We start from the raw sequence: 22,854 nt of genomic DNA on the forward strand, positions 1-22,854 counted from the left end.
GTGATCGGGACCGTCGTTGAAGTCATCACACCGGCTGAAATCTTGTGGTATTGTTTTCGTTGTTGAAGAACATTTGGCATGTATAGGCTATTATATTTTGTCGAATTGTGGGTTGTAAACTTTAAGCCATGTGAAAATGGCCTATGTGGTCGTCGAGTGGGATGCTAGAACCTATAGCCACGAGTCTTAGAAACTCTAATTTTGATAAGGTGGCCACAATTTGTGTCATGTATGATGGATGATTAAGGCCAAGGAAAGATTCATGAAATTGGCATAGTCTACTGCAGTAACTGTTGCGGACAGCAGCAGTGAGATGAGATTGAAAAATCACTAAAAATAGTAGAAGTAGAATTAAATAGTGGGTAAATTATGAAATTGAACCTTGATGAATCTATTTTCATATGGATGAAACGAAACGACCATATGAGCAGTATACTGATAAATATTAAAGTTCTCGTGAGACAGGGCCAAAACGGTTTCTGGGTCCCCTGACGCGACTTTGAAAATTTACCATAAATTATCCAGAAAGAATTAGGAGTCATGCCTTATATGTACAGATTCCATTTTGAGTCTAGTTTCATTAGAAACAAACGTCACCAGTATTAAAACCCTTTACAGAGAGATATTCAAGTTGTAACGCGCAAAGGTCAGAGCAGTCGATCCCTGTAACATGGGTGACTTTAACTAATAAACTGTACCAATTGGCCCGACCAAAAATTCTAGAAATAAATCCATGGATGGGTATGTGAGTCTAAATTCAGGTAAAATTTACGAAACCAGTTTCCGAGTTTTGAAACTCGAGATATGATTTTTAAGGCGACGGTGACGCAGTTTTCCAGCCTGACTGGAAATGACAAATTGGTTGGTACCTTGAGAGGATTTGGCCGTTAACCTCTCGTGTCCGACACCGGCGACGGTCACGAGTTAGGGGTGTTACAATATTATTGGTATCAGAGCTATGGTTTAGTCGGTTCTAGGCCTACCATAGCGCGTGTGAGTCTAGCTATACATGCCAAATCGTTAGTGCTGAATAATGTGATGACTTCTGACGGTTGAAATTTTTGTTTTAAATAGCAATGGAACCCGGATAGAGAGACCCTTGGCGGATGACGTTGAAGGTGTAGCGGCTGCTCCGCACAAGGGACACCGCTGTTGAGCCTCGGTCATCCGCGAATAATCAAAATGAAGGGGAAACAAGCCTTCTTCACCATGATGAATGAGTGGGTCGCATAATATGCCCGAACCGACCGGCTGTCCAACCATTCCCGAATTTAAATACTCCACCCCAAGAGCCCGTAATGCCATCGATTCATCGATCCCGTGAGGCTGAGTAAACCACCGTGGACTTGATTAGGAAGCGTAATGAGGAGTTTAAGGCCATAGTTACCGACGATGCCGAAAGGGCCGAGTTCTGGCTTGATAACACCATTAGAGTGTTTGATGAATTGTCATGCACACCCGATGAATGTCTTAAGTGTGCTATATCTTTGTTGCGAGACTTAGCCTACTATTGGTGGAGGACCTTGATTTCCATAGTCCCAAAGGAACAAGTTACTTGGGATTTCTTTCAAACGGAATTTCGGAAGAAATATATTAGTCAACGGTTCATTGATCAGAAGCGTAAGGAGTTCTTGGAACTCAAGCAAGGCCGTATGATCAGATCTCGAATCGAACATGAGTTCGTAAGACTTAGTCGGTATGCTCGGAGTGTGTGGCTGATGAGGTTGCGATGTGCAAAAGATTTGAAGAAGGATTGAATGAAGAGTTAAAGTTACTAGTGGGAATTTTGGAGATAAAGGAGTTCGTGACACTAGTCGAACGAGCGGCAAGGCGGAAGAACTTGGGAAGGAGAAGAAGAAGGCTGAATTTGAAGCAAGAGATTACCGTAAAAGATCGACGAGTAAAGCTCCGTTCTCGGCTGTAAAGAGGTTCGTGGAGGACACCAGAAGTCGAGGACGATCGGGAATTTCCATTAGAGCCCGACCATTGACGGACTCGAGCTACTTGATAGCTAGTGTGGGCAATAATCGTCAAGAGAGACTGAATGCCCCCAATGTGGAAGACGACACCTAGGTGAATGTTGGGGTAAGTCATTAATAGGGCTGTTATGGATGCGGTTCAAGGACCACTTCATTAGAGATTGCACGGAGCTAGATGAGAGGAATAAGACGCAAGGTGCAAGACCTAGTGGAACGACGGTGGAGGTAGGCCCCGAGAATCTCTGGAGGTAGGGGTGGTAATCGAGAGGAGCCTCTAATTTGGCTGTCCGATCCGAGACCCGTACTCTGCTAGAGCATATGCCATCCCGCACGAGAGGAGGCATCCTCCCCGACGTTATCTTGGTACTTTTACTCTCTTTGATACTAGTGTGATTGCATTGATTGACCCGGCTCTACTCATTCATATGTATGTGAAACCTTAGCATCCAAGAAGACTCTACCGTTGAGTCTCATCGAGTTCATAATTCGAGTGTCAAACCCTTTGGGTCGACATCGTTCTCGTTGATAAAGTGTGCAAGAGATGCCCCTAATAATTCGAGAATCGCTTTTCCTACCGATCCGATGCTTCTACCATTTAATGAATTCGATGTTATTCTTGGTATGGATTGGTGACCGTACATGATGCAATGGTGGACTGCAAAAGAAAACCATTGATTTGAGGAGTGCAAATAATGAGGTAGTCCGAGTCGAGTCTCTCGATTTAAAAGGAGTGCCGCGATAATATCTTCTATGATCGCTCGGAGGTATGTGAAAAGGGTGTGAAACATACCTTGCGTATGTGTTTGGAAGTAAAGAGACGGAAAGGAAACTCGAATCGGTACCGTGGTTTGTGAGTATTCAGATGTTTTTCCGAGGAGTTACCGGATTGCCACCGGTTCGAGAAGTGGAATTGACATCGAAGTTGTATCGGTACTACGCCGATTTCAATAGCCCCGTATCGTATGGCATTAACGGAATTAAAGGAATTGAAGGTTCAATTGCAAGAATTGACGGATAGAGGTTTCGCCGACCGGGTTTTTCTCCATGGGCGCACTTTGTATTGTTTGTGAAGAAGAAGGACGGAACCATGAGGTTGTGCATCGACTATCGTCAACTCAATAAAGTGATGATAAAGAATAAATATCCATTGCCACGAATTGACGATTTGTTTGATCAATTAAAGGGAGCCTCGGTGTTTTCAAAGATAGATTTGAGGTCGGGTACTATCGGTTGAGGGTCCGAGAATCGGACATACCCAAAACCGCTTTTAGAACGAGGTACGATCACTACGAATTCTTGGTGATGCCGTTTGGGCTCACTAATGCCCTACGGTGTTTATGGATTTAATGAATAGAATTTTCAGGCCATACTTGGATCGGTTCGTAGTTGTATTTATCGATGACATTTTGGTCTATTCGAGAGATGAAACCGAGCATCTTTGAACACTTGAGGCTAGTGTTGCAAATCTTACGAGATAAGCGATTATACGCAAAGTTCAAGATAAATGTGAATTTTGGTTGAAAGAGGTTAGCTTTTGGGGCACGTGGTGTCCGTGACGGTATCGTGGTGGACCCGAACAAAATTTCGCCATAGTCGATTGGAAACCACCAAGGAATGTTACCGAAGTTAGGAGCTTTTGGGGCTTGCCGTTATTACCGACGATTTGTAAAGGTTTCTCGACGATAGCCACGCCAATGACGGCTTACTCCAAAAGGATGTTAAGTTCGAATGGACGGAGAAATGTCGAAAAGTTTCGATCAACTGAAAGCTTATTTGGTGAAGCCCCAATTCTAGTGCAACCCGAATCGGGCAAAGAGTTTGTCATTTATAGTGACGCATCCCTACTTGGGTTGGGTTGCGTATTGATGCAAGAAGGGCGAGTTGTGGCCTATGCGTCGAGGCAATTAAAGCCACATGAGAAAAATTATCCGACCCATGATCTCGAATTGGCTGCCATCGTATTCGCCTTAAAGATATGGTGACATTACTTATTTGGTGAGAAGTGCCATGTGTATTCGGATCACAAAAGTCTCAAATATTTGATGACCCAAAGAGACTTAAATCTGCGACAAAGGCAATGACTCGAGTTGTTAAAAGATTATGAGCTCGTCATTGATTATCACCCGGGAAGGGCTAATGTGGTTGCGGATGCCTTAAGCCGGAAATCACTATTTGCTTTGCGAGCGATGAATGTACACTTGTCTATCCTACCCGACAATGTGTTAGTAGCTGAATTGAAAGCCAAACCATTATTGATACGTCAAATTCGTGAAGCTCAGAAAGTCGACGATGAGTTGGTTGCAAAACGGGATGAGTGTGTTCCGAACAAGGACTCGGAATTTCAAATCGATGATGACGATTGTTTGAGGTTCAGAAGTCGTCTGTGTGTCCCAAAGAATTGAACTTATTCCAATAATTTTGAACGAAGCCCTTTGTAGCCGAATGGCAATCCACCGGGAGTACGAAGATGTACAACGATTTGAAACGTCGGTTTTGGTGGCATGGTATGAAACGGGACATCTCGACTTTGTTTCGAGATGTTTAATATGTCAACAAGTGAAAGCGGAACATCAAGTGCCTTGAGATTGCTTCACCGATCACGATACCCGAGTGGAAATGGGATCGAGTCACAATGGACTTTGTGTCCGGCCGCCATTGTCGACTAATAAGAAGGATGCGATTTGGGTTGTTGTTGATAGACCGACTAAGTTGGCTCACTTTATCCCGTGCGTGCACGGATTTTTCATTGGATAAACTAGCCGAATTGTACGTTTCTCGTTGTGAGATTACACGGGTACCGATTTCTATTGTGTCGGATAGAGATCCGAGATTTACCTCGCGATTTTGGAAGAAATTTCAAGAAGCTTTTGGTACCAAGTTGCATTTCAAGACCGCCTTTCACCCCAAACCGATGGTCAATCCGAACGGATAATTCAAATACTCGAGGATATGTTGAGATGTTGTATCCTTGAGTTTAGTGGTTCATGGGAGCAGTATCGCCTTTGATTGAATTCGCACAACAATAGCTTTCAATCAAGTATTAAGATGGCACCTTACGAGGCTTTATACGATCGTAAATGCCGTACCCCATTATTCTGGTGAACTTAGTGAAGGTAAATTCTTGAGGTTGATTTGGTTAAGGATGCCGAGCAAAAGTTCGAGTGATTCGTGAAAGTTTGAAGGTCGCTACGGATCGCCAAAAGTCGTATGCGGATTTGAAAAAGGAAAGACATTGAATATCGGGTTGGAGACAAGGTATTTCAAGTCTCACCCGGAAGAAGGTGCTTAGATTTGGCCATAAGGGCAAATTGAGTCCGAGGTTCATCGGTCCGTATGAAGTATCTGAACGAGTTGGGCCAGTAGCGTACCGATTAATTTTACCCCCCCTGAGCTCGAAAAGATTCACAACGTTTCCATGTTTCGATGCTTGACGATATAGGTCGACCCGACGACGTAATTACTCCATCCGAGGTCGAGGTTCACCTAATTTGAGTTATGAAGAAGAGCCGGTTCGCATTCTGGAGCGTGAAGTAAAAGAGCTACGGAAACAAGAAAATCCCATTAGTGAAGGTGTTGTGGCATAAACACGGAATTGAAGAAGCCACTTGGGAACTTGAGGACTCTATGAGAGAGCGATACCCGAGCCTATTTACCGGTAAGACTTTCGGGGACGAAAATTTCTAAGTGGGGGAGAGTTGTGACATCCCAAAATTTACCCTAGTTGGGATGTGGTTTCGGGACCACAAAACTGAGGCATAAGAATAATTTATAATTTATTTTGATGCCTATAATATGTGTTAATTCATGTGTGACATTTTTGATATTTCGATTTAGAGTTATAAATGTGAATTTCACTAGAAAGGGCCTAGTGGTAAACATTGAAAGTATGATGGGGAAATGTGGGATGACTAGTTGATAATACATGCAAAAATAAGGGATTTGCATGTCAAATTCCCCTAACATGAAGTGGCCGCCATGACAAGGAATCATGGGCTAAACATGTCATGAAACATGTTTTGTTGGTGCACTAGGGAGAAACAATAAACAAATGAGTATGGGTAATAAAGAAAGAAAAAAAAATGTGTGTGTGTGAGTGAAACCCCCCCCTTGCCGTGCATTGTGGAAGAGAAAAAGAAAATTTTGTTCATCCATTTTCTCTTCTTTGGCCGAAAATACTAAGGAAAAAGGGAGGATTTTTGCTTCATGCTTGGTTTAGAAGAGAACTAGAAGGGGATTTGGCTATACTTGCATCAAGATTAAGGTATGTTTGAGGTTGTGTCATGAGATTCATGCTTGTTTTGGTTGCTAACTTGATGTGCATGTTAGCCATGGTTCAAATCCTTGTTATGCCATGGAAATGGTATTTGGCCAAGGTGGATTTTGTGTTAATGCCATTGCATGTTAAATATGAAGCTTGTTAATGGTGTACGTGATGGGGGATTGATGGCTCTTGGACTTTCTTTTTAGTATTTTTGAGTGAGACATTAAGTTCTTTGCTTAATCATGACCAAAATGATGGTGTTGTGATGTATTCGGTCATGGTATATCCACAAGTATGATTCATGCATGTTGCATGGTAGGTAAGATTTGAGCTTTGAATATGTGTTTGCACATGATGAATTGGTATGACATATATACTATTTCAAGGTATATATTTGCTTGGGATGATGTTTTCGGTTATGTAGTACATGAGAGATGTGTATTGAGCTACAATATGTAATGCGTTAGTTAGTAAAATGCATGCTGTTTTTGTGTGGTATTAAGTGCATAATCGGCCTCAACATGGACATGCATATTCGGCCACATGAGGGGAAATTGGTGTGCATGCATTCGGTTAGAGGCAAGCATATTGATGCCTATTCTTGGCTTAGAAAATTCGGCTAAGAGGAATACTAACTAAGGTGTTGAGTTCGATTCATGATTTTGTACATATGCGACTTTGATGCCTAATGAGTAGATATTTATATATTGGCTAGGCATCTTGAATTCCTCTTCCGATGCTCAAATGATAAAACCAATTTATTTGTTAAATTTAGCTCAAGAAGCTAGAGGTGGAGAATAAAGCAAAGGCAAAGGAAAGATAGTCGAGTAGTCGATTGGAAATCGTTTCATCCAATATAAGGTAAGTCATTAAGCATATATTTGGTGTTGATGTAAATGACCATAATATATACACAATTGTGTTTAAATGAATTGATGTGTAAATGGAAATGTATGTGTATGGAATGATGCCATTGTTGAATGTATAAAGGCAGCAAAATGCATAAGGTATTGGTCTCGGCACTAAGTGTGCGGGTATAAATGGACACGGTGACAAGATTGGCACTAAGTGTGCGGGTTTAAAATTGTACAGCACTAAGTGTGCGAGTTTGATTATATAGCACTAAGTGTGCGAGCTGAAAATTATATAGCACTAAGTGTGCGAGCTGAAAATATATAGCACTAAGTGTGCGGATTCACTATATGCTCTTGTATTACAATTGGCACTGAGTGTGCGACATTATCGAGTTAATCCCGGACAGCGGATCGGGTAAGTACCTCGAGCTCATGATGAATAGAGAATACGTTCATGCTTGGGGTTGAATTGGTAAGCCTTAAATCTATGTGATGATTGAAATTGTATGGTTGTGCTGGAAAATGAGTTAATGTGTAAAATGCTTGATTATCTTGTTGTGTAGAATATGAAATGTGGATGTATGACTTGGTACGAGATTGGACCGAAAGGTCCGAGGTATTATGGTATAGATTCGATATGGATGAGTACCTAGCCTCGTTTTTTGTACATGTTGTAGTGATATATCGGTGGATTGATGAATGCTTATGACTTACTGAGTTGTAAACTCACTCGGTGTTTTTTTTCTTGTCACCCATTTTAGGTCTCTCGGATTCGTATTGCTTGCGTGATCGGGACCGTCGTTGAAGTCATCACACCGCTGAAATCTTGTGGTATTGTTTTCGTTGTTGAAGAACATTTGGCATGTATAGGCTATTATATTTTGTCGAATTGTGGGTTGTAAACTTTAAGCCATGTGAAAATGGCCTATGTGGTCGTCGAGTGGGATGCTAGAACCTATAGCCACGAGTCTTAGAAACTCTAATTTTGATAAGGTGGCCACAATTTGTGTCATGTATGATGGATGATTAAGGCCAAGGAAAGATTCATGAAATTGGCATAGTCTACTGCAGTAACTGTTGCGGACAGCAGCAGTGAGATGAGATTGAAAAATCACTAAAAATAGTAGAAGTAGAATTAAATAGTGGGTAAATTATGAAATTGAACCTTGATGAATCTATTTTCATATGGATGAAACGAAACGACCATATGAGCAGTATACTGATAAATATTAAAGTTCTCGTGAGACAGGGCCAGAACGGTTTCTGGGTCCCCTGACGCGACTTTGAAAATTTACCATAAATTATCCAGAAAGAATTAGGAGTCATGCCTTATATGTACAGATTCCATTTTGAGTCTAGTTTCATTAGAAACAAACGGCACCAGTATTAAAACCCTGTACAGAGAGATATTCAAGTTGTAACGCGCAAAGGTCAGAGCAGTCGATCCCTGTAACATGGGTGACTTTAACTAATAAACTGTACCAATTGGCCCGACCAAAAATTCTAGAAATAAATCCATGGATGGGTATGTGAGTCTAAATTCAGGTAAAATTTACGAAACCAGTTTCTGAGTTTTGAAACTCGAGATATGATTTTTAAGGCGACGGTGATGCAGTTTTCCAGCCTGACTGGAAATGACAAATTGGTTGGTACCTTGAGAGGATTTGGCCGTTAACCTCTCGTGTCCGACACCGGCGACGGTCACGAGTTAGGGGTGTTACATTCATGCATGTTTTTAGTTGTTAGTTTGAGTTCTACCTAGCCCATGGTTTAAATCTTTGCTATGTGATGAAGATGAGCTAAGTTTCGGCTAAGGTGGATTTGTGTTGATATCATTTGCATGCTAAATGTGAAGCTTTGTAATGATACATGTGATGGTGTCTTAATGCATTCGGCCATGGTAGGAAGTAGAAGAGAAAAATGGTTGTTGCTCATGTTATTTGGATGAGAAATGGTAGTAAGGTGAAGTGCAAATGTTAGTATTTGATTACTAATGCATATATGTGTATGAGCCGAGTTTTGAATTTGAGACAAAATGGTATGTAGTCAATACTAGTAACCATATTTGTAGGAAGTATTAAGCATATATTGGCCTCAACATAGACATGCATATTCGGCCACATGAGATAGATTGGTGTTGCATGTATTTGGTTAGGGGCAAGCATATTGATGCTTTTATCTTGACTTAGATAATCGGCTCAAGGAGAATTTGTTAAGTGCTTAGTTAATTGATATTAGGTCAATGATGTGTGTATTCGGTCATAAAAGTGCACATGAGGAAATGTTAGATTAATTGTATTAAATTGCTCAATGTGATTAAAAATGCGTATGACCATTTTGTATTTGAGCTAAAGGTGGCCATATGACCTATCAAACTCCTTGTCATATTCGGCCATAAGCTAGCATAATGAGACTTTAATAAGTTAAATTTGTTTGAATTAGCTAAAGAGCTTAGAGGACCACAGTTGGATAAGGAAAGGAAAAAGTGATCGAATAGCCTTGAAATCGTTCGACCACATCCGAGGTAAGTTTTGAGTAATGAAACTTAGATTATGATTCGATTAGATTATGTTATAAGCAAATCAGAATCATGCCCTTTGTATGTAGCTTTTGAGCTGAAAATGATAATGCTTGATAAGTGACTTGTGTTTGAATTCTAGTTACGAAAATGAAATATTGATGTGTCATGATTTATTGATATGTGCATGGATATTCGGATTGATAACCGGGCTAAGTCCCGAAGGCATTTGTGCGAGTTACGATATCCGGGCTAAGTCCCGAGGGCATTTGTGCGAGTTACTATATCCGGGCTAAGTCCCGAAGGCAATTGTGTGAGTTACTATAACCGGGCTAAGTCCCGAAGGCAATTGTGCGAGTTACTATAACCGGGCTAAGTCCCGAAGGCATTTGAGCGAGTAGCTATATCCGGCTAAACCCCGAAGGTACTTGGTTTGGGAATGAGCGATCTTGCTGTAATAATTTCAATTAATACGCTCGTAAAAATCCCAACGATAAGGTACGTTTCGTATATGCATTGGAGTAGTGATTTCGTTTAAATATTATCCGCTCAGTCGATTAGTGAGCTTTCGGGCCTTTGGTTAAGTTGATCCCTTATGTATGAATATAAGGGTTGGAATTGTGAAGTAGGACTGATTTTTGAGAATATGTGTATATGAAATTACCCGTTTAGTAATATGAATGCTATACTTCAGTTGTGCCTAATTTTATTGCTCAAAACTTACTAAGCATTAAATGCTTACTCCGTTCTTTGAATCTCTGTTTTATAGATTTTGGTTCGTTAGCTATCGGACTCGGGATTGTCGAAGTTGAAGTCGTCCACACTATCAAAGCCCTTTTGGTACACTTTTGGTTGAACTCTGAAAATGGCATGTATAGGACTACCCTTTTTGTTGTTGGTCATGTACCCTTGGTTTTGTGTAAATTTGGATGGCCATGCGAAAATGGCTTAAATATACTTTGATCATAGCATTATAATCGTTTGTATGTTGTTCGTTGAGAGGTATGGAAATGTTGGTAACGATTAGCCATTGGAATGGTTATTCATGATCATTTTGGTGCTATGTATGACAAACTCTAGTTGATTCATGGAAAACCATGAAATAGGTATGGTTTACCTTAAAAACAGATGCTGACAGCAGCAGTGGTGTGGATGTGAAAAATCACTAAAAATAATAGGAAAGGAATTAAATAGTGAATGAATTATGTAATCGAACCTTGATGAATCTATTTTCATAGGAAAGTAACGAAACGATCATATGAACAGTATATTATGAGATGTTAAAGTTTTCGTGGTACAGGGCCAGAACGGTTTCTGAATTCCCTGTTCCGACTTTGGAAATTCATTGTAAATTAACCAGAGATAATTAGAAGTCATGCCATATATGTATAGATTCCTTTTCGAGTCTAGTTTCTATAGAAACAAACGGTATAAGTATTGAAGCCCTGTACATGGAGATATCCAAGTCGTAATGCATGAAGGTCGGAGTAGTCGAACCCTGAAACAGGGGAGAATTTAAATAATAAACTGTACTAATTGGATTGACCAAAAATTCTAGAGAAAACATTTTAGATGGAAATATTAGTCTAGTTTCAGGAAAAATTTACGGAATTGGTTTTTGAGTTGTGGAACTCGAGATATGATTTTTAAGGTGACAGTGACGCAGTTAGCCAGCTTGTCTGGAAAATTTAAAAATGGACTGTGCAAATAAGTGAATTATGTCTGTTAACCCCTCGTGTCCGACTCCGGCAACGGTCTCGGGTACGGGGTGTTACATGTAAAGCAATCAAATATGCACGAATCCCACCCATCCAACCACTACACACCATCTTTTTCCCCTAACACACTCCATGTGGGGATATAAATATCGACCCACCTATCCGATACACTCTAATGGTAGCCCGGTTGCGGTACTACCTAATGTTGCAGCAAGCTGCTAATCAAATACTGGGCTTAATAGCCATCGGTGGATCCACGATCGTCAAGCAACCATGGGATCCTCATATACTTCCTCCGTTCCATAATTCCCAACCTATATGCAACCTAAACAGAATATCATATGGATGCAACAGGTATACATGTGACATCCATAAATCTTACATTCCACACATAGGGGTATTTTAGTCATTTCCGCCCCTAGGGGCATTTTCGGTAATTTCTCTTTATTATGGGTTTATTACTTACATTGGCCCATTAACAAGTCCTCGTTGGCTAAAGTTAACAGATACTATGCACCAGGTAGGATTCTAGAGAAGAGGAGGTGAGTCATCAAGACTGTTTAAGTACCAAGCTCTCTCTAGATCCAATCCTAAACATGCATATACCCATTGGCACACCTTAACCTTATGACTCGTCCATGATTGCAATTAATTAATTATTTAAGTTTTATGCCTGATTGAGTAGTTACCAAAAGTTGGGTCCACAACCCCTTACTAAACACTAACAGATCCATACTTATTCATTTGGCCATTTTAGGCCCAATCTCATCCATATGGCCCATCGAGCCCAATCACATGCATATGACCCATCAGGCCCTATCAGTTTCATATGGCCTGTCAGGCCCAATCACTTTCATAGTCATGCAATCATATGATTTTTCATCACATAGTATCAAATTGCCAATTTTGCCTATTATGGGCCCTACAGCCCATCGCGCCCATTTAGCCCATTCTGGCCTGGTTGGCCGAAACACGGCCCAAGACCATGAGATCGCTTATGGGGCCTCTAATAATGTATTGGTTCCCCCTTATGAGTGTTTGTGCACTCGCAAGACTACCGTAGCCAAATTTTTGGCTTTTCAGCATTTCGGCTTTTCGACATTTCAGGATTTGCTGATCTACTGTGTGTGCAGGCTATGTACAAACCTGGTACTAAATGTGCTGTGATCTCCTTAGCCATGAACCTACAAATGATATCACTCAATGATTAATCACACACTTATCAAATGCGATCACCAAAAGCTGAAAATCTCACCTTTGCCTTACCTTGAATGACAAGCCTTACAGACCTTCCTTGATCATTAATCACAAGTATTCCTTAAATTTGCATCAATCTTAATCATTAAGAACTAACCAACAAGTGACTCGCAATCATCTTAAGTCACTCTTAAGACATTCATGACCATTCAGCCAACCTTAACCAATAAAAGAGGAACACTTACCCAAACCCCAAAACGCCTAAAGAGCAATTTGGCATAGATCTGAAATTCGAGATTCGATACTAATGCCCTACCAAAACCAATTTAGAAAGAGTGAGGGAGAGAAGAAATTGGTACCAGGAAAACCAACTGAAAGAGCAAAAAACTTACACAAGAATCGGGCGAAATAGAGGGAGTAGTGGTGGCACAGAGGGTCTTTGGCCAAAGAGGTATTCGACTTTTGAGATTTGTATGGTGAAAGGGGTTATTTGACACAAATAAGAAGAAGAAAAGAAGGAATCGGCTAAAACAAAAGGTGAATAAAAAGAGAATTTGAGAAGAGAAAGAATGGAAAATCGACAAGCAAGGAACAAGGAATTCGGCTTTTGAGCACCTAGAGAGAAAAGTGTTTCGATAACACAAAAAAATAAGGAATTCGGCTAAAGGAAGAGAGCAATTTTGGCATTACCCTAGACTCCCCAAAATCGACACCTATATATACTATAGCCAAATTTACCTATCCCAAAATTCCCTATTCGGCTCCACTTCTCTACACCCTTCATCTCCTAACTTTTCTCCCTGATAACTCCTTAATCCCTTCCTTAAATTTCTCCTCTAATCACTCCCTTCAGAGTTTACATCCAATGCCACTACTGGCCATTTATTGAGCAAAAATAAATCTTTCTTTTGAGCAAGGAGGGATTCGAACCCCAAACCTCCGTGCCATGCATGTGACGCCACCTCTAAGCCCCATATGTGACGCTACTTGCCACTCTAACACAAGGCTCCTTGTGTCCAGTTCCTCCTTCATTTATTTAAAACCCAAACTACTTGCCATCAAGGTTCTTTTAATTATTAAACTATAATTTCCTTCACCCCAAAGTTTGAACTCTAAACTTAACCAAGGCCTATTATCACATAAATAACACTTGACTAGGAATATTAAGCACACCTTTTATCAAAACCATCATAAAAAGAAAGTTCGAGATTTTTGGGGCGTTACAAAAATCTTATGCAAATTTGAAAAGAAAAGACATTGAATGTCAGGTCAGTGACAAAGTGTTTTTAAAAGTATCGCCCTGGAAGAAAGTTCTTCGATTTGGTTGTAAAGGAAAGCTTAGTCTGAGGTTTATTGGGCCATATGAGATCACTGAGAGAATCAGACCAATAGCTTACAGATTAGCTTTGCCGTTAGAATTAGAAAAGATTCATAATGTACTCTATATATCTATGTTACGATGGTATCGATTAGATCTTTCACATGTGATTTCATAGGTCGATGTTGAGATTCAGTCAGATATGACATACAGAGAAGAACCGATCAGAATTCTAGCTCGAGAGGTTAAAGAATTGAGAAATAAAAGTATAGCTTTAGTGAAAGTTCTCTGGCAACGTCACAGTATAGAAGAAGCTACCTAGAAACTAGAAGAAGCTATGAAAATACAATATCTGGACCTTTTTTTGGTAAGATTTTCGGGGATGAAAATTCTATTATGGGGGAAAGTTGTAACAGCACGTTTTTAGTAAAATTGGAACAACAATTTTGGAACTACAAATTCGATGAGAAAATTATTATTTTATTATTTTGATATTTATAGTATGTTAGAAAGGTCGTATAAAAATTTTGTTAAGAAATTTAGATGTTTGCATGCTTAATTAAGTAACAATGACTAAATCATAAAAAGTGTAAAAGTGGAGTTCTATTAGTTAAAGGGGCCAAAAAGCTATGAAACTTTAAAACTAAAGGACTTGGATGGTAATTAGACCAATTTAAGTGATAGTGGATATTTATGGATATGGTTTTAATGAAATTATTAAAGTTTTTAAAAGTGAAAATGGTAATTAAATAAATTAAGTTAAAAACAAAAGAAAAGAAAATGTATCATCTTTTATTTTTCTTCTTTCCTAACCAAAACTAAGACAAAGAAACCTCCATGATGATAGCTTGATTCGGCTAGGCTTGGTTTGGTGCATGGTGAGTGTTTTTCATCCCCTTTTTAATGATTATTATGTTTTGAAAGTCGTAGCTTAATCTAGCTAGCCTAGGGACTAATTTGCAAAATTTTTTAAAGGTTTAGGGTTTTTTCATGAGAATTTTTGCATGATTCGTGAAATTTAATGAATGATTATGAGTTGTTGTTAAATAAACAAGTTTTGTAAAGAGATCTTTGTTGAAATTATCAGTTAGGGACTTATTTGTAAAAATAGTAAAATACCAAGGCAAAATTATGAAATACTGATTTTTATGAGGTTGTATAGATCCCTAGTGAATTCGGCTAGCATGAAAGGTAGATGAAATTGAATAAATTTCAATTTACGAGCTTAAGGACTAAACTGTAAGGAAATTAAAATATTAGGGGCAAAAGTGTATGTAAAATCCTGAATTAGGGTCTAGTTGGAATAGTGGTTTTGAGACAAAAAATTTGAATTAGAAATAATTATTTTATGATTATTTGATGATCCATGATATGATTGCATGTTTGTGTGAAATTTCAATGAAGAAATCCTATGCCTAAAGTGTCCAATTTGACTTTAGGGACTAAATTGAATAAGTTGTAAAACTTGTGTTCTAGAAGCTTCAAACATGAAATTGCATTGGATTATTAGTTAGAGGTCCTTAAATAGCAACTTGGCCAAGTTCTAAAATTTTGGACAAAAATGGACATGAATAGGAAAATTTGAAAAAAGGCCTTAAGGGCATTTTGGTCATTTGGTAAATAAAAGAAAAAAAGGGAAAAATGAAGCAAATTTGCTCATCTTCTCCATGTGTGTGTGCCGAAATTCCAAGAGACACCATAGCTAGGGTTTCTTCACTTTTCAAGCTCAAAAGTAAGTGCATCATAGTCCCGTTTTTAATGTTCTTTGCATTTTTGAAGTTGTCATCAACCGATCTACCTATTTCTAGCCATATTTTGAGCTAGGGTTCATGTATGAAATTTGACCCACGTGTGACATGGTTGTATTTTGATGTTTAATGGAGGAATATGAAAGTTTGATGTATGAGAAACATCTTTTACTAAGTGATTTTTAGTGAAAACACCTAAAAAGGACTTGTTTGTAAAAGGTGTAAAAATGAGTAGTAAAATGTGAAATAGAGGAAAATGTGGGCTGATATGAACATGGTGTAAGCTCGGCTAGGCTTGGGTAACCAATAAAATGCATGCATTTCATTTTACGAGCCTAGGGACTAAATGTAAATAAGTGAAAAGTTAGGGGTAAAAAGGTAATTTTACCAAAGTATGTGTTATGGGTCGATATGAGCAATGCGTGTATTGAAAAAGTTAAATTTGGCATTATATATCAGGAAAAGTGTGATTCGGGTCTTGATCGAGAGAAAAACAAAGTTTACGAGGATTATGCTCGTTTCTATCATTTTGTACCGAGGTAAGTTCATTTGCAAATAATGCAACATGTACCATACTTTAAATGCTTTAATATTGCAGGTATGGTAAGTACATACATATTTAATATGATGTTGTATCATGTGTTTATTGCCTAAATTTTATCATGAATTATGCTTTGATTATTCCATAAATATGTGATTGGTGCTATGAGCATTGAAATCGATGTTACAAGCAAGTTCTACAGAAATGTGGTATCAAAGAATCTCATTTGAACCTTAGGAATAGTTTAGGATGCAAGAACATGTCACTAGGAACTATGCGATCTGAACTCATGAGTTGTGGTCTGAGTTCATGATATATGTGACACATGTTTTGGCGTTCTAGGTACTGGTCTCGTATATATTACCGATGGCGGGGTAGTTCGGCATGTGTTGCAAATACCTGACAGTCTATATGAGTAGGCCCATGAGTATCTCGAAAGTGAGCAACATGTGATATAAGATATGAGGTAGCATTGGCTACATATGAGGCACTTAGGTGCGAGATTCCAATGTATCCGATGGTATTCCAAGTGTTCAACAGGTAGTTCTAAGAGAAGTTAATGGGTAATCTTGATGAATACGTCAAAGACAAGAAAGTAAGTTATTATGTGCAAGTGGCCACAAGTATGTATATCAAACTTATGAGAATGACATGAAATATGATGAACTTGTGGTGAGAATATATATATATATATATTGAAGAATAAGTTTAAGAGATTTGATAAAATGCAAGATTATGTTCATCATGTTAAATGTATGATTAATGTTTGTTTAAGTTGCATCTTGTTTACAAGTGAACATACTAAGCTTTAATACTTACCCCCTTCCTTGCCCTTTCTTATAGTGTCGCCAAGCTAGCTCAAGGATCGGAAGACATAGGAGACTCAATCACACTATCAATTGAATATTTGGGTATAGCTAGTATCATCATTTGAGTGTGGCATGTATAGAGACTTGGTCTTTTTGTTATGTGTCATATTGATTAGCCAAATGAGTTGGCTCATGAAAGTATTGTGATTATTTTGTATATGGCGATGAGAGGTAGATCACATTGATAATTTGGGTTGTAACCCTAAATATTGGTGCATGCATGCAAATGTGCTTATGCTTTAATGTGGTTATGGTTACTTATGGTTAATGAGTGTGATGGACGGCATGTATGTTTGGCGTATGAAATATGATTAATGTGTATGACAATAAAGGTGATGCAAGTGTGCAACTTGAAAGTAGGCTAGTACAGATGATAGACAAATATGAAATTGGTGTGGGATGCTACATGAAAGCATGATAGTTTGAATAGGTGATATGTTGACAACTACAAGTCAAAGACTCGGATGTTCCCAAAATAGCTTTCAGAACGAGGTATGGCCATCATGAATTTCTTGTCCTGCCGTTTGGGCTGACGAATGTACTGGCTGTGTTCATGTATCTAATGAATAGAATTTTTCGGCCATATTTGGATAAGTTTGTTGTTGTGTTTATTGGCGACATTTTGATCTACTCTAAAAATGAGATAGAGCATGCAAAGCACCTGGGAATTGTGTTGCAAACCTTGCGAGAAAAGCAACTATATGCTAAGTTTAGTAGGAGTGAGTTTTGGATCCAGGAAGTTTTATTTTTGGGTCATATAGTTTTGGGTGAAGGCATCCAAGTTGATCCAAGTAAGATTTCTGCAATTGTTGAATGGAAATCGCCTAAGAATGTAACCGAGGTTAGAAGCTTTTTGGGCTTAGCCAGTTGCTATCGAAGGTTTGTAAAAGGGTTTTCCATGATAGCGACTCTGATGACGAAGCTGCTACAGAAAGACGTTAAGTTTGAATGGACAAAGAAGTGTCAGCAAAGTTTTGAGAAGTTAAAGACATTGCTGACCGAAGCTCCTGTCTTAGTGCTACATGAACCAGGAAAATAATTTGTAGTATACAGTGATGTATCCTTAAATGGATTGGGTTGTGTGCTTATGCAAGATGGCAAGGTGATAGCCTATGCTTCACGGCAATTGAAGTTTCAAGATAAGAACTATCCAACCCACGGCTTAGAGTTTGCCGCTATTGTTTTTGCCTTGAAAATTTAGAGGCATTATTTGTATGGAAAGACTTGCTGTGTATTCACAGACCAAAAAAGTTTGAAGTACTTGATGACTCAGAAAGAACTAAATTTGAGACAGCGGAGATGGTTAGAATTAATTAAGGATTATGATCTGATTATCGATTATCACCGGGAAAGGCGAATGTGGTCGCTAATGCATTGAGTAGAAAATCCCTGTATGCTTTGAGAGCCATGGATACTCGTTTTACTTTGCTTGATGATGGTTCAATTCTGGCCGAGCTGGATGCTAGGCCAACATTTCTACAGGAAATTCATGATGCTCAGCTTAATGATGATGAATTGCAAGCAAAAAGAGCTCAATGTGAGTCTGGTGTTGAGTCTGATTTTTGAATTAGTCTTGATGGATGTTAAATGTTTAAAGATAAGGTTTGTGTACCTAGAGACAATGAACTTATTCGGAAGATTTTGCAAGAAGAACATAATAGTTGTTTGTCTGTTCACCCGGGAAGCACCAAAATGTACAACGATTTAAAGAAGATGTACTGGTGGAACGGCATGAAACGAGATGTTTCTGAATTTGTGTCGAAATGCTTGGTATGTCAGCAAGTTAAAGCTGAACATCAAGTGCCTTCAGGTTTGTTACAGCCTATAATGGTCCCTGAATGGAAGTGGGACAGAATTACCATGGACTTCGTGATAGGACTACCTATGGCTCTGAAAAAGAAAGATGCCATATGGCTTATAGTCGATAAATTGAAAAAGTAGGCTTATTTCATTTCGGTAAGGACGGATTATCCTCTTGATAGATTGCCCCATTTGTACATTTCTGAGATAGTAAGATTACACGGAGTACCACTGTCGATTATTTCAGACAGAGACCCGAGGTTCACTTCGAGATTCTAGAAGAAGTTACAAGAAGCCTTGGGTATAAAGTTGAGCTTTAGCACAGCTTTTCACCCTCAGACCGATGGTCAGTCTGAGCGGATGATTCAGATTCTTGAGGACATGTTACGTTGTTGCATCTTTGAATTTATGGGTAGTTGGGAAAAATACCTGCCATTGGTAGAGTTTGCCTACAACAATAGTTTCCAAACAAGTTTGAAAATGGTGCCTTATGAGGACTTGTATGGTAGGAAGTGCCGAACTCCATTGTACTGGACAGAACTCAAGGAAAATTAGATTCATGGAGTTGATCTGATCAAAGAAACTGAAGAAAAAGTTAAAGTGATACGGGATTGCTTAAAAGCAGCATCAGATAGGCAAAAGTCTTATGCTGATCTGAAAAGAAAGGAAATTGAGTTTCATGTTGGAGATAGAGTATTCTTGAAAGTATCTCCATGGAAAAAGGTATTGATATTTGGTCGAAAAGGTAAACTGAGTCCACGATTTATCGGACCGTACGAGATCACCGAAAGAGTTGGACCGTTAGCCTATAGTTTGGTGTTGCCACCCGAACTGGAAAAGATTCATGACGTATTTCATGTATCCATGTTAAGGAGATACCAATCAGACCCCTCTCATGTAATTTCACAGACTGAGATTGAAATTCGACCGGACATGACCTATGGAGAAGAACCAGTTAAGATATTGGCTTGCGAAGTTAAACAGTTGAGAAATAAAGATGTGGCTCTTGTAAAAGTTCTATGGCATCGACATGGTGTTGAAGAAGCTACATGGGAGCTGGAAGAAACCATGAGAAGCCAATATCCGTTGTTTTCTGGTAAGACTTTCGAGGATGAAAGTCCCTAAGGAGGGGGAGAAATGTAACATCCTGAAATAGGGTCTAGTCAGAATAGTAGTTTCGGGACCATAAATCCGACATCAAAATATTTATTTTATGATTATTATGAGGCCTAGAATATGAGTATAAGCATGTGTTAAAGTTTCATGAAGAAATTCTAAGTATAAGGTGTTCAATTGGAAATTAGGGACTAAATTGAATAAATTGCAAAACTTGATTTCTAGAAGCAATTTGTATGAAATTGCTTTATATTATGAATTAGAAGGTCTTGGAGAGCAATTTGTCCAAATTCTAAATTTTTGGACAAAAATGGGCTTGCATGGATGAAATTTTAAAGAAAGGGCATAAGGGCATTTTGGTCATTTGTCATTTTAATGAATTAAAATAGGAAAAATCAAGCCAAAATCAGCCATTTTTCTCCTTCATACAGCTGAAAATTTGGGGTTCTCCATAGCTAGGGTTTTAAGCTTTCCAAGCTCAATAGTAAGTGCTCCGAAGCCCTGTTTTTCATGCTATTTGTATTTTTGAATTCCCGGTAGCTTGCTCCCTCCATTTCTACCTATATTTCATGCTAGGGTTCATGTTTAAAAATTTACCCATGCATGAGTTACTTGTATTTTGATGGATTATGGAGGATTATGAAAGATGAATGCGTATTAAACATCTTTTCCTAGTTGATTTTCATGAAAATTCTTTATAGGGACTATTTTGCAAAAGATGTAAATGTGTGGTAGAAATGAGAAAATAATGGATAATATGGGCTACCATAAGAAGGAAAAGTGTTCGGCTAGGCTTGGGTAAGATAGAAAGTGCATGTGTTTCATTATACGAGCCTAGGGACTAAATCGTAAAAATGTGAAAGGTTAGGGGCAAAATGGTCATTCAGACCGGGAGTAGATATTAAACTTGAAATACATAATGTAGTGTATTAATGAGTTAATTTTGTTGATATAGGCCCCGAGGAACAAATTTCGAAGGTCGATCGTGGTAAACGCAAGGTTTCGAAATAACCAAAACATATCTCTAAAACGAATACCAATGTAAGTTCGGATAACTTAAAGTAAAACCCTAATATGTATAATTTTATGATTTATGAATGCAATGATGATTGTATTTATTATTGGCATGAATATTGTAGAAATGCATATTTGATGATAACATGTAAAAATGTCTCGGTTGAGGTTGAAAAAGGGAATTCGATGGACAAACCCTCTTTGACATGTGAACTGAGATCCTGTATGTGTTGCAGTAGGATTTAGCCCGGACGGGTAATCTGTGATCTCAAGTATGAAAAGGAATCTAGCCCGGACGGGTGTTCCTTGAATGATTAAGCCTCCCGAAGAATATGTGTGCATTATGGATTTAGCCCGGACGGGTAATCCGATTAGGGTCTGAATTTAGCCTAGAAAGGCAATTCAGATCCGAGCTCATTAAGGGTGTTTGTTGCTACAAGGGATTTAGCCTTGTGATAGCCCTAAATTGACCCTAGTCGGAAAGCGGTTTCGGGACCGCTAAACCGAGTCACCAAAGTATTTGAATATGATATTTATTGTCTAAAATATGTGAATATGAATATGTGAAAGTTTTAAGCTTCGATTTAGTCGATTGCATGTGAATTTAGTTAATAGGACTTATGTGTGATACTTTTGAAATGTGATAGGTTAATCTATAAGGACCTATTAATGCATGTTGTATAAATGATGGGTTTGCATGTCAAATTACCCAAGTTTTAGATAGTGGCCGGCCATGCAATGGGTTAAAACATATTATAAAGATTTTGTGTTAATGTGTTGTGTTAAAAATAATAAAATAAAAAGGCTAGTAATAAAGTAATGAAAATGGAGGGGTGATGAAAACAAAGTTGTTTCATCCATGCTCCTCCATTGCCGTGACTTGAGGAAGGAAGAAGAAGAGGATTCTCTTGCTTCATGTTCGGTTGGTTGATGTTTAGGAAGAGGTATGTTTGATGATTATTCCATAAAACTCATGCATACTTTTAGTTGTTAGTTTGAATTCTACCTAGCCCATGGTTTAAATTTTTGCTATTTGAGGAGATGATACTCGCCATGGAAGTTGCCTTCCTTAGTTGGTGTTTGATGTTGTGGTAATGAGGCTTGAAGATGATTGAGTTGGAGTGCTTAACAAAAAGGATTGGATGTGAGGTGTGTGAGAATTAGAAAAGGATGGGTCTTAGCAACTTCATGAAGTATTCGCCATGGTACTAGAAAGTTGTAATTGTGTTTAAACTTAGAATTATGTAGTTGTATGGTTAGTATAGGTAGGGGTGACCGAATATGAGAGCATGAATAGATGAAGAGTTTTGTAATTATAAAAAAATTGGTTAATTGATATGTGGTGAATGTTAAGTGTTAAATGAAATAGGAATGATATCATGTTGGAATAGGTGTATTCGGCCTTTGATTAGGTATGTAGATGATCTTGATAGATTGATGTTGCACATTCGGCTATAGGTAAGCATATTGATGATTCTATCTTGACTTAGATAACCGCTAAAGGAGAATATTAGCTAATATGTCGAATTTGATTCATGATTTCATATATATGACTCTAATGTCCGATATATATATGGGCTAAGTACCTTGAATTTCTCTCGATGTTCAAGATGATTAAATCAATTTATTTGTTAAATTAAGCTCAAGAGCAAAGGGAACTAAATCCGATAAAGGGAAGGAAAAGTAATTGAATAGCCGTTGGAGTCGCTCGACAACATCCGAGGTAAGTTTTCGTGTAATGGAATTTAGTTTATGATTTGTTTAAGTCGTGACATATAAGCATAACGAATAAACGGTGATATAATGATTCTATTTGAGTTATATATTGAGGTAATTAGTTCATACTTATGACGGCAAGCGAATGCGATAGAGATCATGTTATAAAGCAAATCGAAATCATGTTCTTTGTATGTGGCTATTG

Source organism: Gossypium arboreum, chromosome 3 (assembly GCF_025698485.1).
Source record: "Gossypium arboreum isolate Shixiya-1 chromosome 3, ASM2569848v2, whole genome shotgun sequence".
NCBI classification, from domain to species: Eukaryota; Viridiplantae; Streptophyta; class Magnoliopsida; order Malvales; family Malvaceae; genus Gossypium; species Gossypium arboreum.